This window comes from Moschus berezovskii, chromosome 28, assembly GCF_049115385.1.
Source record: "Moschus berezovskii isolate FMDL1 chromosome 28, NW_MosBer_1.0, whole genome shotgun sequence".
Taxonomy (NCBI): Eukaryota; Metazoa; Chordata; class Mammalia; order Artiodactyla; family Moschidae; genus Moschus; species Moschus berezovskii.
The window spans coordinates 5,963,106-5,980,249 of NC_142487.1; the positions used below are offsets into that span (position 1 = coordinate 5,963,106).

At 47.4% G+C, this 17,144-nt stretch overlaps 1 protein-coding gene across 6 annotated transcripts in view; it reads right to left on the reverse strand.

Annotated features, from left to right (window-relative positions):
• LPIN2 (lipin 2) overlaps positions 1-17,144 on the reverse strand; it is an 82,247-nt gene that overhangs the window by 38,992 nt on the left and 26,111 nt on the right. The window lies entirely within an intron of this gene.

Sequence of the window (17,144 nt, forward strand, 5' to 3'; positions counted from 1 at the left end):
GTCTCTGAGTCCCTGCCAGCACTTGGCATTGTCACTACTTTTTATGACAGCCCTGATGACAGGTGTGTAGTGATACTGGTTTCAAAATTTGCATTTCCCTAACAGCTAATGACAGAGAAGGCAATGGCAAGCCACTCCAGTACTATTGCCTAGAAAATCCCATGGATGGAGGAGCCTGGTAGGCTGCAGTCCGTGGGGTCGCTAAGGGTCGGACACGACTGAGCGACTTCACTTTCACACATTGGAAAAGGAAATGGCAACCCACTCCAGTGTTCTTGCCTGGAGAATCCCAAGGATGGGGGAGCCTAGTGGGCTTCCGTCTATGGGGTCACACAGAGTTGGACACGACTGAAGTGACTTAGCATCCATCAACAGCTAATGATGCGGAAAATTTAATTTTGTGATATAAAAGAGCACTACAACTGATTTAGAGGAAAAGGGAATCAATATATTTTTGTTCTTTATTTTTGGGGTCACGGTACACAATCTTTGTATGTTAAGAATGTCTCCCAAACAGAAGTGAAATAAAGTTTAGCCTTAAGCAGTTCATCTTTTCACTCTCTTTGAGTATTTTTCAGAAACCTAGAACAGTGCATCAGAATTTTCATATTCTGTAGGTGATCAATGTTCACAACACCCTCTTGGCCTGTCATGGCACATATGTTAAACCAACAGCACCCACATAATCAATCTTTGTATTATGCCCAACAGTAGCAATTTTAAAATGAGTTGTGTTACAAATCTAAAAAGAATTAATAATAAATCATACAGCCCTCTTCTTAAAGAAACTGAAAAATGATAACTTGAGCATCTACATTCAGACGTAAACGACCGCATTATAAACTAAATGTGTAATAAGCTCACATCAACTAGAGGACAGAGCCCATAATTAAATGCAACCATGTCTATTCAGGATGGTTTTAATTACCATGGGAAAAGGATGGGCTGATATACAAGAAAGTTGATTGTGTAAACGCCAGTCGCTAAATGCAGAAAAACGCAGGCTGTCAAATGGTTGGTTTTCTCTCAGCAGATATAAAACAACCCCATCCACATCATGAAGCTGGGAAAACAGAGTAAAGGGAGGCCTGGTGCCACCGCAGGGGGGATGAGGGCCCCCCCTCCCACTCAGGCTGCGGAAAACACTGGCAAGCCAGCAAGGAGCCCTCATCAGGAATAGAGTTGGCCAGCACCTTGAACTTGGACTTCCCAGGTTTCAAAACCAGGAGAAATAAACTCCTGTTGTTTAAACTCCTGTTGTCTGTGGCCTTTTGTTATAGCAGCCTTAGCTGCCAACCACTCAAGTATCTTCTGCAGCATCACACACTCGACAGCTTTCCAATCCTGGATGCTTCCAGTGGACAGAGATGCACACCCCTCTCCCCAGGAGGCACATCACAGACAGATGGCCCTGGCTGCTGTGTCCACAGAAGCCACATTGCACATGCCCCACCCTCCTCTAATGGACCCCTCCACACACCAGGGAGTCCACTGCACAACCGCAACCAGGTCTCATCTCTTCTGAGCTAAGCATTCTGAGTCCTTAAAATAAGTGAAATGACTGGGTTTACTTTCATTTTTATAACAAGCTAAAGAATTTACTTTCCTTAAATGGAAGATCCAAAACCAGACACTAGGGCAGGCACAGACAGGCCTGACTGATGTTCAGTCCACGCAGCGTGCAGTGCATTTGGGGCCAGGCAGCAGCACACTGCCCCCGGGCTGGCTTACACGTCGGGGGCTCCCAAGACAGGGAAGAAGGCACTGACAGATCACTAACAGAAAACGGTTAGAAATCAGCAGACAGCAACCAACTGAGACTCTTAACAGAGGCCAAACGGCCCTTCACACATAAAACTCCACAGACCGGATGGCACGACGTCGTCTCACCATCAGACTCTCCTTATCAAGCATTTTAAAGTAAACATACACTAGCATCTATCTGGAATAATAGCTGGGAGGTTTCAAGATTCAATCATTTACCAAAAGTTTAAAGATTTGCTTAGCAGCGTTTCCTGAACATCAGAGAAACTAAAGTCAACTATGATGATATGCAGTAGAGACTTATAAACGGGAATGGATCAGTAGGTGGTTCAAATACAAATCCCCTCTGATAAAAACTGGCCCCAAACTATTTAAAAGTGACATGTTCAGTCAAAAATCACATTTATTAAGAAGAGTAACCTCAGAGATACAGGTAGCTGTTAAAATATTACGATTTCAAAATTGTTATCAATACAAAAATGAATACACTGTAAAGCACTCATATATAATCAAAGTCTGTATTGCAAGCTTTAAGTGAAGTGAAGTGAAAGCCACTCAGTTGTGTCCAACTGAGATTCGAGGCAGCACCTCACTTGACACCTCTCTGTTTTGCCTCTTTCCCCATAAGAGCAGACCACCAGTGGCTTTTTCTTTTTTGTAGTTCAGTTCAGTTGCTCAGTCGTATCCGACTCTCTGCGACCCCATGAGTCACAGCACGCCAGGCCTCCCTGTCCATCACCAACTCCTGGAGTTCACTCAAACTCATGTCCATCGAGCCAGTGATGCCATCCAGCCATCTCATTCTCTGCCGTCCCCGTCTCCTCCCACCCCCAATCCCTCCCAGGATCAGAGTCTTTTCCAGTGAGTCAACTCGTCGCATGAGGTGGCCAAAGTACTGGAGTTTTAGTTTTAGCATCAATCCTTCCAATGAACACCCAGGACTTATCTCCTTTAGGATGGACTGGTTGGATCTCCTTGCAGTCCAAGGGACTCTCAAGAGTCTTCTCCAGCACCACAGCTCAAAAGGATCAATTCTTCGGTGATCAGCTTTCTTCACAGTCCAACTCTCACATCCATACATGACCACGGGAAAAACCATAGCCTTGACTAGACGGACCTTGGTTGGCTTTTTTAATATACCATCTAGGTTGGTCATAACTTTCCTTCCAAGGAGTAAGCGTCTTTTAATTTCATGGCTGCAATCAGCATCTGCAGTGATTTTGGAGCCCAAAAAAATAAAGTCTGCACTGTTTCCACTGTTTTTCCATCTATTTCCCATGAAGTGATGGGACCAGATGCCACGATCTTTGTTTTCTGAATGTTGAGCTTCAAGCCAACCTTTTCACTCTCCTCTTTCACTTTCATCAAGAGGCCTTTGAGTTCCTCTTCACTTTCTGCCATAAGGGTGGTGTCATCTGCATATCTGAGGTTATTGATATTTCTCCCAGCAATCCTGGTTCCAGCTTGTGCTTCTTCCAGCCCAGCGTTCCTCATGATGTACTCTGCATATAAGTTAAAAAAGCAAGGTGACAATATACAGCCTTGACGTACTCCTTTTCCTATTTGGAACCAGAGAAGACTCTACACATGGACATCACCGAAATCAGATTGATTTTATTCTTTGCAGCCAAAGATGGGAGAAGCTGTATAAAGTTAGCAAAAACAAGACCAGGAGCTGACTGTGGCTCAGATCATGAACTCGTTATTACCAAATTCAGACTTAAATTGAAGAAAGCAGGGAAAACCACTAGACCATTCAGATATGACCTAAATCAAATCCCTTATGATTATACAGTGGAAGTGAGAAATAGATTTAAGGGACTAGATCTGATAGATAGAGTGCCTGATGAACTCTGGACAGAGCTCCGTGACACTGTACAGGAGACAGGGACCAAGACCATCCCCATGGAAAAGAAATGCAAAAAAGCAAAATGGCTGTCTGAGGAGGCCTTACAAATAGCTGTGAAAAGAAGAGAAGCAAAAAGCAAAGGAGAAAAGGAAAGATATACGCATCTGAATGCAGAGTTCCAAAGAACAGCAAGGAGAGATAAGAAAGCCTTCCTCAGTGATCAACGCAAAGAAATAGAGGAAAACAACAGAATAGGAAAAACAAGAGATCTCCTCAAGAAAATTATAGATTCCAAGGGAACATTTCATGCAAAGATGGGCTCGATAAAGGACAGAAATGGTATGGACCTAACAGAAGCAGAAGATATTAAGAAGAGGTGGCAAGAATACACAGAAGAACTGTACAAAAAAGATCTTCACGACCAAGATAGTCACGATAACGTGATCACTGACCTAGAGCCAGACATCTTGGAATGTGAAGTCAAGTGGGCCTTAGAAAGCATCACTACGAACAAAGCTAGTGGAGGTGACGGAATTCCAGTTGAGCTATTTCAAATCCTGAAAGATGATGCTGTGAAAGTGCTGCACTCAATATGCCAGCAAATTTGGAAAACTCAGCAGTGGCCACAGGACTGGAAAAGGTCAGTCTTCATTCCAACCCCAAAGAAAGGCAATGCCAAAGAATGCTCAAACTACTGCACAATTGCACTCATCTCACACGCTAGTAAAGTCATGCTCAAAATTCTCCAAGCCAGGCTTCAGCAATATGTGAACCGTGAACTCCCAGATGTTCAAGCAGGTTTTAGAAAAGGCAGAGACACCAGAGATCAAATTGCCAACATCCGCTGGATCATGGAGAAAGCAAGAGAGTTCCAGAAAACCATCTATTTCTGCTTCACTGACTATGCCAACGCCTTTGACTGTGTGGATCACAATAAACTGTGGAACATTCTGAAAGAGATGGGAATACCAGACCACCTGACCTGCCTCTTGAGAGACCTGTATGCAGGTCAGGAAGCAACAGTCAGAACTATCTGTAGTAGATGCCTTTAATTCTTAAGTTATAAACTCAGAACAGGAAACAGCAGCACGAGGAAAGGCCTTGCCCTCAATGAGGAGAGCCCCTCAGATCCAGGGCCCCACAGAGCAGACGATCTGTGGTCCCCTCTGGCCTCCTGGAAGCCCAAATCCACGAGGAAAGGACACCTAAGCATCCCCCACTACGCACGGCCCCCAGCATCCTGTCCATAGCACAGGCCCAGGGGCCCGAAGGGCAGGGGGCTCCTCTACACCCCCTCCCCAGGACCACGAGGCCCCATGTGCAAGTCCACAGGCCAAAACCCAGGGTCCCCGGCAGACTGCCTGCACACACCAAGTGGTCCAGACGACTCTCCACTATGATGGAAAAGGAGGGCCGTGAGAGTCTCGTGCGGGGAGGTCCCTCACAGACCAAGAACCATCATGCAGGACGAGTGACTCCTTCAAGGGAAACACGACAGAGGACTTGTAAGTTGCCCAGCAAAACGGCCACCACCCTGGGCTGTGTCTGGGAAGACTTTCATACAGCTGGACAAAACCAAGACCAGCTTCATGCCGGGCACCAGAGTGAGACCTTGTGACATAAGTCCTGCACTCTTTCCCCCAGAATCCTGGGTCCGGCAAGAGAAAGCAGCAGAAACACTGTCTTCATTTACAGAAGACCTTGTGATCACGCTGTCGTGGTGACTGAGGAAGATTAGACAAGGAAGAAAGAAAACCTGCAGGGGAGAGTAAGGAAAGGCCTCAGGAAGCAGAACATCCTTGTTTTCGGGGTGAAAATGTCGTTGGGTTTACCAGGCCAAGCAAAGGGGGCTCCCGGGGACACTGACCGGGAGGGTGTGGGGAGCCTGAGGCCACGGGCAGTGTTGCAAGGCCTCGGACTCGCCCTTGGGCATCGGGCCGGCCAGGATCAATGCATGGGTGGAGAGGATGAAACAGAGGCAGAGATCCCTCGGAAGCTCGCATGGCCCATCTGAGCACAGGAGACAGAGCGGGGACAGACAGGCAGCAGGACCAGCGACAGACCTCAGGCAGACATGAGGGCAGGGGAGCTGTCGGTGAGGAGCACGCCACAAATTCCAGGCAGGGCTAGAAACACACCTGGCACCTCGCTGGGATTCAGCCAATACTGCTTAAGTGAGTGAACAAATCAACTTAGAGGGAAGCAGAAAAGAAGGACTTGGTGGGGATCTTCCTAGCACGGTTGAACTTCAAGAATTTTACTTACTACATTGGCTCAAAATTTTGCATACATGAAAATCACACTGCGCGGTTTTTGAAAATGCAAATTTTCCTGAATTTTAAACAAAATTTCATAACTGATTATGAAGATGAGTCAGGTAAGGCAAGCAGAGCTCCATGCAGGGCAGTCCCTCTGATAAAAATGCCATGCCTACTCTTGCTGCTTCCCAAATCAGTCTCATTGAAAGGACTCCATGGACACTGAGCCCTTCAGGTGCTAGAAGACACAGTTCTGGACTCTTCCTGAGGCTGGTGTCTGGACGTGGAAGGGTCCTTCTGGAGGGACCCAGATTTAGGAAGGGTGCGGTATTCTTTGGGCCCCAGTATTCTTTGGGGGTTCTAGTCAATTTCCTGTAGGCTACGAGCCTGTCAGCTGTTGTTTTTTATTTTTTCTAAAAAGGAGCAACCCCATCACTTTCAGCATCTGAAGGCAGCCAGGTCCCAGCTTCGTGTCTCCAAGGACCACACTGCAGCTCAGGGCTTCCCCAGGAGTGGTCCTTGGACTGTCTGCAAGACTCCAGTTATGGAGGAGAATGCAGACTCCTAAGTCCCAGTGCAGACATAAAAACCAGAAGTGGGCCCCTAAGGACCTGTGTTTTTCCCGTGGTCATGTATAGATGTGAGAGTTGGACTGTGAAGAAAGCTGATCGCCAAAGAATTGATGCTTTTGAACTGTGGTGATCCCATGGACGGAGGAGCCTGATGGGCTGCAGTCCATGGAGTCGCTACAAGTCAGACATGACTGAGCGACTTCACTTTCACACAGTGGAGAAGGAAATGGCAACCCACTCCAGTGTTCTTGCCTGGAGAATCCCAGGGACGGGGAGCCTGGTGGACTGCCCTGGTGTGACTCTGGGGTCACACAGAGTCAGACACGACTGAAGTGACTTAGCAGCAGCAGCAGCTGGAGAAGACTCTTGAGAGTCCCTTGGACTGCAAGGAGATCCAATCAGTCCATTCTAAAGGAGATCAGTCCTGGGTGTTCATTGGAAGGACTGATGCTAAAGCTGAAACTCCAATACTTTGGCCACCTCATGCGTCGAGTTGACTCACTGGAAAAGACTCTGATGCTGGGAAAGGTTGGGGGTGGGAGGAGACGGGGACAACAGAGAATGAGATGGCTGGATGGCATCACCGACTCGATGGACATGAGTTTGAGTGAACTCCGGGAGTTGGTGATGGACAGGGAGGCCTGGAGTGCTGTGATTCATGGGGTCGCAAAGAGTCGGACACAACTGAGCGACTGAACTGAACTGAAGGACCTGTGACTTCCAGGGACTTCCAGTATCCACGGCAGGCGCTTTCTCCTCGCAACCTGATGAGGCGTGTTCAGGAAAAGAAGGCTGCTCTGGGCTACAGTCTATACTGTCCTCCAGGTACACCTATCACCTCGAGGTTGGATCCAGACTCCACAAACTCTGAACTGCACACATTTCAGTGAACAAAGAGCTAACCTGATCATCCTATAGGACTTGAAGTCTAGGACTAGCAGCTGTGGCTCTGTCAAAAATCATGTATAAAAAAACCAGGCCTGGGCAGATTGCTTTCCTAGGGGCTCATTCCCTGATCACAACCCACCACACACTACTCAAATCAGTCTTCGGGATATGTCAGAAGACAGAATTTTCCAATCAGCATTCTCTTTTGGAATTGAACAGATACACGAGGCAGTGGTGAGCTCAGAGGGTAAAACAACAGAGGGATCACAGTCTCATCTCTCATCCTGTGATGAGGGAACCAGGCCTTGGGTGGCATCAGCTGGCTGACGCACTGGGGAGATACTTGACTGGGCTTAACAGATATTCCTGAAGGATGGGTGGAGCCAAGCCACCAGCAGCGGCAGGGTGAGCCCCCTGAGCGCTGACCCGGGGGGCCACCAGATGATGACACAGGGGTCCACAACCCTGGCTCCTGCCTGCCCTTCCATCATCTCTTTGAATGACCAATAGTCACAGTTTCCTTTGTTTCCTTGGCTTGTTCAGAGTCCATCTCTGATGTCCGTCCACAAAGGACTTACATACGGACAGGCTGGCACCGACGCTGACTTGATAAAGCCACCCTGAGCCCTCTATCCTCTCCCCCACCCCCAGAAAACACCCTGGGAAGTAAATTAGCAAGAAAACATCCCCAGTGTAACCCAGTGAAAGTTTCTACTGAACAACTCAGACTTTTTTTTTTTTAAATGAAAGGACAAGAAACTGCCTTAAGCTTAGCCACCTAGGCTGGTTAGTTGATAAATCGAGGTTTTGAACCTGTCACAACACACTTTCTTTAAGGAAGTTTGGAAGCACAGATTTCTGTTCGCTGGGCTCACTTCTCTATGAGTTCACCACAGTCACTATCTACAAAGTAGATGAAGATTATCTTGGGCTGAGTAAGCTTCAAAAAGGGGAAGACACTTTGCCACCATAGCAATAATGCTCTTTCCTGAGGGGAGGCTTACGTTTTATCAACTGTTTGTTCCAGCTTTTTAAAGGGACAACTAAAGGAAGGATCTAAGTGTCATCTATTTCATCTTCAAAACCCACCAATTCCCCGCCCTTGACCCTCATCAGCAGCCCAATAACTTTCAAGGCAACGTTTCAAAATCCAACACCAATTTTCTTCTCAATCCATCAACTACTCTGGCTGTTGATCTAATATTTTATTTGAGGAGCAGGGATGTTTTAGGCTTCTTGGATGAGAAGGAGATGGGGACAAATAAAGCCTGTCCACAACAGAATGTGAACACCCAGAGCACAGTGGAAAAGAAGAAACAAACAAGCTGGATGAGAAAGGCCAGGAAGGAGGCAGGAGGCGGCATGAGGCCAGGCGGGTCCAGGGCACCTGCCCTTCCCCTCACAGCCGGCAAGCCCTGCCACGAGCTTACTGTCCAGCCCACCTTCCGACCCTCAGCTCCGACCAAGAGAAGCGTTACCACTTCACCACCGCCCCAGAGCGTGGCACAGTGGCTCATGGCAGGAGGTCACTGAGAAGTATTTTTGGGTCAAGGAATGGATGGAGCGATGGACGGATGGTTGCGAGGTCTGGTGACCAGAAGAGCAGAGGGAGGGAGGAGGAGCACACGCCACATGCTGCAACTAAGGAGAGAAACCAGAGAGGCAGGGAAGATAAACACATGCATATACTCTACAAACACGGCAACAGTGGAGGCCAAACCACTGTTCCACAAGCCATGCTCAGATATTCAGAAGTCAACGCTTTTCTCCCGATGCTGCTGAAGATCTCAGAGAAAAAGCCTGCATAAATCTAGTCTGCGTGGGTGACAGTTAAGAATGACACCCGCCTCCGACGGGTGAATCTAAAAATACCCCCATGAGAACAAAGCACATCCGTGCAGCTCTGCAGGTCGCGGCACAGAGCACCCAGCCCACAGCCTGGGGGGGAAGTCTGTCACAGCAAGCAGGTGAAAAAGGACACACTTGGCGCGCCGTTTTCTACCAGACAGACCATTTACAGGAAAGCGCCCAACCCCACAAGGTGCAGCCGTCACGGTAAACGGCTGGTCACAGTAGTTTCATTTTCGAGGCTCAGCAATGGACCCGGGGCACTCGTTTCCTTCAAGAAAACTGCCAACAGAGCAAGGGGAGCTAAGATCCCCGGGAGAAGGAAGTGGCAACCTATCCCGGTGTCCTTGCCTGGAGAATCCCATGGACAGAGGAGCCCGGCGGGCTACAGTCCCTGGGGTCGCAGAGTCAGACACCACGGGGCGACTGAGCTCACAAGGGGAGCTGCAAGCTCCATCTGACAGCTGTGCTTAGACTTCACGGAACAAAATCAGCAGCAGCAGCAGCAGGACAAGGAGGCCGCGGGCTTTCCTCAGCCTTCACACCTCCCCTCGGCCAAACCCGCTTCAAACCGGCAGCTCCAGACTGAACGGTTCTCCAGCATCTCTCTCTTCACCACTGTTCCCTTCACTCCTCAAACGCAAAGCAACTAAGCTTTCTGGCAGCTAGTTCTCACTCTTCCTGTCTCAGGTAAAATACGGCCAGCTCTCATCTACCTGTGCCTGAGGTGACATCAGAATGTCCCCAGAGTTGAGAGAGAAGCGTGGAAGTAAAATCATTAAGATATGTGCTGAGTTTAAGATTCTGTTTATAATTAATCATGAAAGATATCAGTCAACCCTTGTGTAATGGTTGTACCTATCAATACATGAAAAATAGCGAAATGTTTATGCCAACTCTGCTATGAAATATAGTTGTACTTTGAACTATTCAAAATAGATTTAAAAAGCGAGGTGTACTTTGCAAGGAGTAAAATTAACCCTTTCAGAGTATACAATTTTAACCATGCAACCATGAAAACATCACTACAATCAAGAAAATCAACACTCAGAACTACACTGCTGCCTCAAACGCCCCCATGCCCTTTCGGAGCCCATCCTTTTACTCCACCCCAAGCCAACCACTGACTGTTCTCTGTCCCTATAATCTTGGCTTTTCCAGAATGTTTTATGGATGGAGCCACTGAGTACATGCCCTTCGGACTACGGCTTCTTCCACTTAGCATCATGTACTGAGATTGACTAATACTCCTGCAGGTATCAGCAGTTCATTCTTTCCTGTTGTTGAGTAGTACCCCACTGTATGGATGTCTTAAAGTTTGTTTATCCATCCACCAACTGAGAAACTCTGGGTTGTTTCCAGTTTGGGGAGACTATGAACAAATGAAGCTACTAGAACAGTGAACAGGCTTTGGTGTGGACATAATTTCGCTTCCGTTGGGTAATACTTAGGAGTGGTATTGTTTTAAAGATACCTTCGGTGCACCCAGGGGAGTCTGCTAATAAAATAAATCCCTCCATAAATCATTTTACTAAGTGGTAATAATTTAACCGTTTCATGAGTTAGGATTTTCATTCATATGTGTGAGTTACTTAGATTCACTTACGCTGGTGAAAATTCAAATTCTTCATTTGTTCGTGTCCTAACATTCTGAACTCCACACACCCTTGAGAAACCACACATAACATAAGCTACAATTCAGTGTTCTTCCTCATGCTGGCTGTGGGGGAAGCGATCGGGTGAGGCGCACTGACATTTACCCTTCCAAACACCACTTCACACACCTCCTCTCGCTGAACTCTCACGGGTAGGTCAGGTAGTGTTATAGGCATTTTATTAGCAACACATGGGGCTCAGAAAAAACAGCCAACATACCTGAAGTCAAACCATGACACAGTGACAGCACACACAACAGCTCAGGTATGTCTGCCTCAGGTGCCCAGGCTCCTCTATCCTGGGGCCACAAGCTCCTAAGCACAACAACGCCTAGTGTACGTAATGTTCAGGGCTGTGCACCAGGAGGAACTTCACAAGTGCTTTCAGAAGTTCTGCCCATGCTATGTGAAAAATGCTAAAGCTTTTTATTAGGAGTGGCCTTAAAGATTTGATTACATTACGATCATAAATCTGTTTAAGGAACATGTTCTCACCCTAAAATTTCCTGGCTAAGGAGAAAACTTTGTGGCTAACCTGTTTCGGTGGTCATCACTGATAACGATAAGCAACTGAAAGTGAAGCAGGAAAACTGTCTGGCTTGCTTTCACATATGAAAGACACACAACCTTAGCAAGTTTCTTTACAAACCCTATGTGGCATTCTCAGTGATGACCATCGCTTTAGTCCAAATGTTGGCAGGACACAATTTCCTTTCAAATATCTGACTATCTGAAGTTCTTTCCATTTACTCACTGACTTAGAAGTCAGGAAGTGACATCAGGAATCTTCTGCAGATGCAATTACAGCTGTGAGATGGGAACAAATGAACATATTCTTGGAGTTTGGCGGTCTAGAGGAAGACATGTTAATTTGTCTTCCTCTCATGGCTTCACAGAACCTTAATATCTCAGATAAAGCAAGTTCAAATTTTCAATGTGTCCCAATGCATTAATATCCGAGTTGAAAGGCACTCTTCTTGCATCACACGGTACCTGGTTAAGTTCAGGGGGAAACAAGGCAGATGAACAACCCCAGCGAGACTGAAGGTCACTCACTGCAACCACTTAACTGATTTCACAGCTACTAACCTGGCAAGCAATGTGGAGGCCTGAAGTCCACAACCCAAACATCCTCAACAACCCCGCCCTGAAGGGTTTATCCTCACGAAGTCTGACAGACAATACCTGCTTTAGAAAGCAAGCTGCACTTTAGAAAAAGGATGCAGACTGCCTTACCGAAAAGAAAACCAAGGATTAGGACAAATCTGGCTTTAGTGAAACTTAGGGCAACTGTCATTTGTTTGCGTGGTCCGTATGTTTATTAACACACACTCAGGCCACCAGACATTTCCCTCACGTGTGCTCAGGGTCTCCGATAAAGTTCTGTTAAAAACACGAGCCGTGAAACCAGACCTATTTCTACTCCACTACAAGAACCTGGGATGTCCACTCCTGGGAGGTTGAGATCCCTCAGTTACAGGGACTAAGAGTGGCATAAAGACTCTTTTCAGAAGAAGTGACGACTCAGCCAGGTGGGAAATGACGATTTACCCAACTGAAGACCGTCTATCAGTGGCAAATACTCAAAGCCACAGAGCCTTTGGATCCATATGCACCCACAGATTCGAATCCTGGAGTCTGAGTCATCATCATACCTGGGAGGCTTCTAAAAATACAGTTTCCTAGAAAGAAGGCTAACACCAACCCTTGGACAGGCATCGGAAATCTCCATGGACAGAGGCACAAATACAGACATGCTTATACCTGGGCCAGAACATGTGTTTAACATCCTCGCTCTCTCTGCGATCCAGAACCAAGGGCTTGAGAAGCAACAAGCAAACGAGAGCCCAGATCCTGGTTGCTAAATACTGCCCTTCAGTACAAGGTCCAGGGTCAGGGCATCTTGTGGTGCCAGAAAGTAGGAATTGTGGGCTCAAAATCACAGCCGTAGGGGTGTGTTAAGGGAACGCAGGAGCCAAAGCGAAAAAACACCCAGAACAACCTGAGCAACAAAATCTGACGGGTTATAACCTGCAGAGTATTCTCGGGGCCACACTGATATAAATTCAAAAGTAGGAGGGAGGGGCAGATTTCTCTTAAAGAGGAATTTCAATGAAGAAATAGAAAACGAGGGGAATAACAGACCACGAGCACACCACAGTCCCCGTGGAGACAATGGACATTAAACAAGGGGCCCGCACGCACTCAAACTATCTTCCTCATGATTCGCACTCTTCACCAAAGGAAATGGTAACTGCACAGCAGAGAAGCCCGGCAGACGCCGCCTTCATGAAGCAGGGACCGCAGCGAAGTGGGGAAACTCGACAGGAACAAAACAACCAACACCAGGGACCTCGTATGATGGCTGTGCTCTTTCTGCCAAAACACATGCGCTCCATCCAATCAGGAGATGCCACCAGACACACCCCGACTGAGGGGAGCGCCACAAAGTCCCTGATCAGTACTCCCTGGAGGAGCTCAGTTCAGGAAAGCCTGAGGGCGGCCACGGCCGGAAAACGACAGACGTGACGACTGAACCCAGCTTGGCGCTGGATCCCCCACAGGAAAGACCTTCAGCGGGAAAACCTGAGTCAAGTCTGCAGTTCTGAACACAAAACCATTCCTGGGCTCCACTGCCCTCACAATTCTGATTCTGTCTCTCTGGGGAAATCTGTATTCCACACTTAGGGCTCAGCAGGGGTTCTGGTGGCCATCAGACTCAGAACCACCAAGGAGCCCTGAAGACTCCTGATGGTCAGATAACCCGGGGTGACGGGGACAAGTGAGCTGAATGGCAGCTTGCCAGACTGTGTCTGACGACCGCAAGCAGGGGGGGTCAGAGCCCCGGGAAGGACACACCCAGGTGTGCATCAGCCCTGCCTCACGTCCCCGGAGGAATGACTTTCCCAACATAACCTCAGTCTTCGGACTGAGTGTCTGTAGTGGTCATGCCTTCATCCTTTCTTGGAACATGAAAGAAAGATGACAAAGGGCTTTTTACAATCTCAGCCACTGCCCCCTGACCCGCCTGAACTCAGCCTGGCTACTTACAGATCACAGAGTTCAGACGAGTTCCAGAGAGTGAGCGACACCAGAGATAATACAGTCCCCTACTCCCACCCCCCAGCTCTCCTGGGGGCCGCTTCAGGCACGTTTCTGATGAAGGTCTTTTCTACACAGTGGGGGCTGCAGCCAAGACACTACACCGGGGGCACATTGAGTTCTAGGGTGATGTCATCGCACACTTGAACTGACATCCAACAATATTTCCACCCAATTCCCAAGGTACTGAAAAATACCTTCCATAAATGTTCTAAATTTGGGGCTTCCCAGACGGTGCACTGGTAAAGAATCCGCCTGTCAATGCAGGAGACACAGGAGATGCCAATTCAACCCCAGGGTCGGGAAGATCCCCTGGAGGAGAGTCAGACACAAGACAGCAACTGAGTCCTAAGAGAGCAAAGGGAGAGCCTCAGACAATGATCCTGGGTTAGGGAACAGGCTTCAGAGAAGAGACGGGAAAAAAAAAGGGAAATATACATGTTTAGAACAAGTGGCAAAACAGAATCAACAACAAAAAATTTCCCTACGTTCAATGAGATAACGTATGCAAGAATGACTAGAATTGGGGTCTAAAATTTTCTTTAGTAGAACAGGGTTGGTTTTCAGTGTGTACTACCTAAGATATGAGTATAAAACACAAACTATAGGCAAAGATAAGCATTTTGCCAAGAAAGCTGAGGTTTTTATTCAGATCCCTTCAGGGAGCTGTGTGCCATCCCTCTAGACTGGCCCAACACCTGGCTGAGACACGTGATGGGATTCCGACCAGACCTGCAGTCCTGCGCTCACCCAGGGCGAAAAGGGAGAACAGACCGGCTTACAGGACCGAGCATCAGGCAAACCAAATGAGATAACCATCTGGAGGAAATCTGTCTAGCTGTGTTATTTGCAAACTCAGAGCAGCAAACAATTCAGACACATTAGTAAATGGCAAACAAACTTGTGGATACCTAGAAGACTCAGTGTGGCACAATAAATGTTTGCTGAATGAAGAGAATTGTTTTAAGTCAGGGCTTCAGTCAAGCACCTGTGAGCCACCCCAAGCCTCTCCCACTGAAAAACAGATGGGGGAATAAATACAAAAATGGATTAATAAATAACCTTTAAACAGCCCACACGTACTTCTGGCCACAGCCTCTAAGAGCTACCTCGCCCCTAAATTCCTGAGTTCATCTGTGTCAAGATTGAGGCAATCAAGTCATGAAAACAAAAATTCTTGGGGAGTGTGCTCCCCCAAACTGCGTAACTAGTAACATTACCACATTTCTGTAAGGAAAAGAAATTCTACTCAACTAATTACTTAATTAGTGTTGTGACCACGGTCCTCCCCCCTACCCTGAGGACAGTGTTTGGTTTTGGCCCCATTCAGCAGGGTGGTTCCAGGACTCTGGGCAGCCAGGAGTGATGTCAGATGTAAGGGGGGATGGTGCTGTCTCTTCTTCACCCAACTCAAGCAAAGTACAAGCCCCGCCTACAGGGTGACTTGCTGCCTCCCACCTCTGTTTACGTTGCTGCTTGCTTATGTTACTGCACCTTACTGTAAATAATATAAACATACAGAATTCTATCTGGAAAGCTTTTTGGACTCAACCAGGCCCTTTGATAAAGAGCACAGGGGAGCCAGGAAAGGGCTGCACTGCCCTGAGGGGGGCTTCCTTCTTCTCAGAATCTCTGAGAACCTCTGATTGAGCTTTCATTTCTAGTAAGAATGGCCACACACCCACGGCCCCTTCAGCTCTAACCCATAGGACTCAGTTCTAGAAGCATTTCATGTTTGGCTAAGAATTACACGTTTGGCTAAGAATTCTTGCAGTACCTGCTTGTGTGCTAAGGCACTTCAGTCGTGTTTGACTCAGATCCCGTGGACTGTATCCTGCCAAGCCCCTCTGTCCATGGGATTCTCCAGGCAAGAATACTGGAGTGGGTTGCTGTGCCTTCCTCCAGGGGATCTTCCTGACCCAGACGTCTATTATGGCTCCTCTTTACCACTAGCACCACTTGGGAGTACATTCTGCCCTAATTTAAAAAATGCAAATCAAAGTAATTTAAAGTAAGTGAGGGAAAATAAGGCTAGCATATAATTTTGGAACTTCAAGGTTGTTTGAATATGAAACAACTTGGCCTTTTCCCTACCAAATAAAGGAAAATATCTTCATCTGTTTAAAAATTATAGAAATATGAGATTAAAAAAATTCCCAATTTCTAACAAAGCACAGACGTTTCTTCATGGTTTTTAAAAATTATGACATTTTTACATCCACATTCCAAACATGCAAAGTCACCTCCTTTATGATGGAGACTTTCACCCTCCAACAGGAGGTGTGCCCGGATGGCACCTGACCAGCGAGGAGCATCGGGGTCACAGAGGGCCTGGACCTGACTGAGATTCTCCCTGGCCCTCGCCCCCCACACCCAGGTTCCAAAGTCTCCTACACAATCCATGCAGCTCAAGGAGCAGATAGCAAATCCCATGTCCCCAACACAAGCCACTCAGAAAACTCAAGTTTCCCTTGGGGCTGGGAGGTGACTCCCGGGACTTCAATGTTCCAGCATTAACATGGAAAGAAACCGCCAGTGCAGCCCCGCTGGCCACCTCCCGCGTTCTGGGGGCTGCGGCAGCCCGAGGCAGCAGAACCGCTTCCTGTGCGAAGCAGCGTGTGCGGGGGGCGCTCCTCCCTGAAAGGACTCTCACTAAACTAAGTCACCGTCAGCGTGTCCACCGTTCTTCCGCCGACCTTAACCAAAGATGTGCAGGAATCCGTGTACACTCGTGTGCGTGTGAGTCGCTCAGTCATGTCCAACTCGGTGTCACCGTGGACTGTAGGCCATCAGGCTCCTCTATCCATGGAATTCCTTACACTGAAATTTCACAAGTAAATGACCTCTCTCCGAGGCTGGACTTCCATTCCCAGGCAGACCACATCCCGCCCCATCAGCTGCCAAGAGCCCCGGTGAGTGCACATCTCCCAACAGGTCCACAAGCAAAAAGCACACAAAAGTGCAACATCTTAAAGGTGACAAAAATCTGTACAACTTTAAAAATCAGTCTGCTTTACAAGCCATGGATTTCAGAAACTGTAATTTTTGCTTTATTTTACATGTTTTCATAAAAATGTACACCCTCAATTTTCTAAAAACCACCTTTACCTCATCGCATTTACTTCAGATTATATTTACAGCAAAAGGTTCCATAGGTAAAGTTAAATTGTTTCCTTAATTCATCTGTTTCCTTAATGCAGACTTCTAA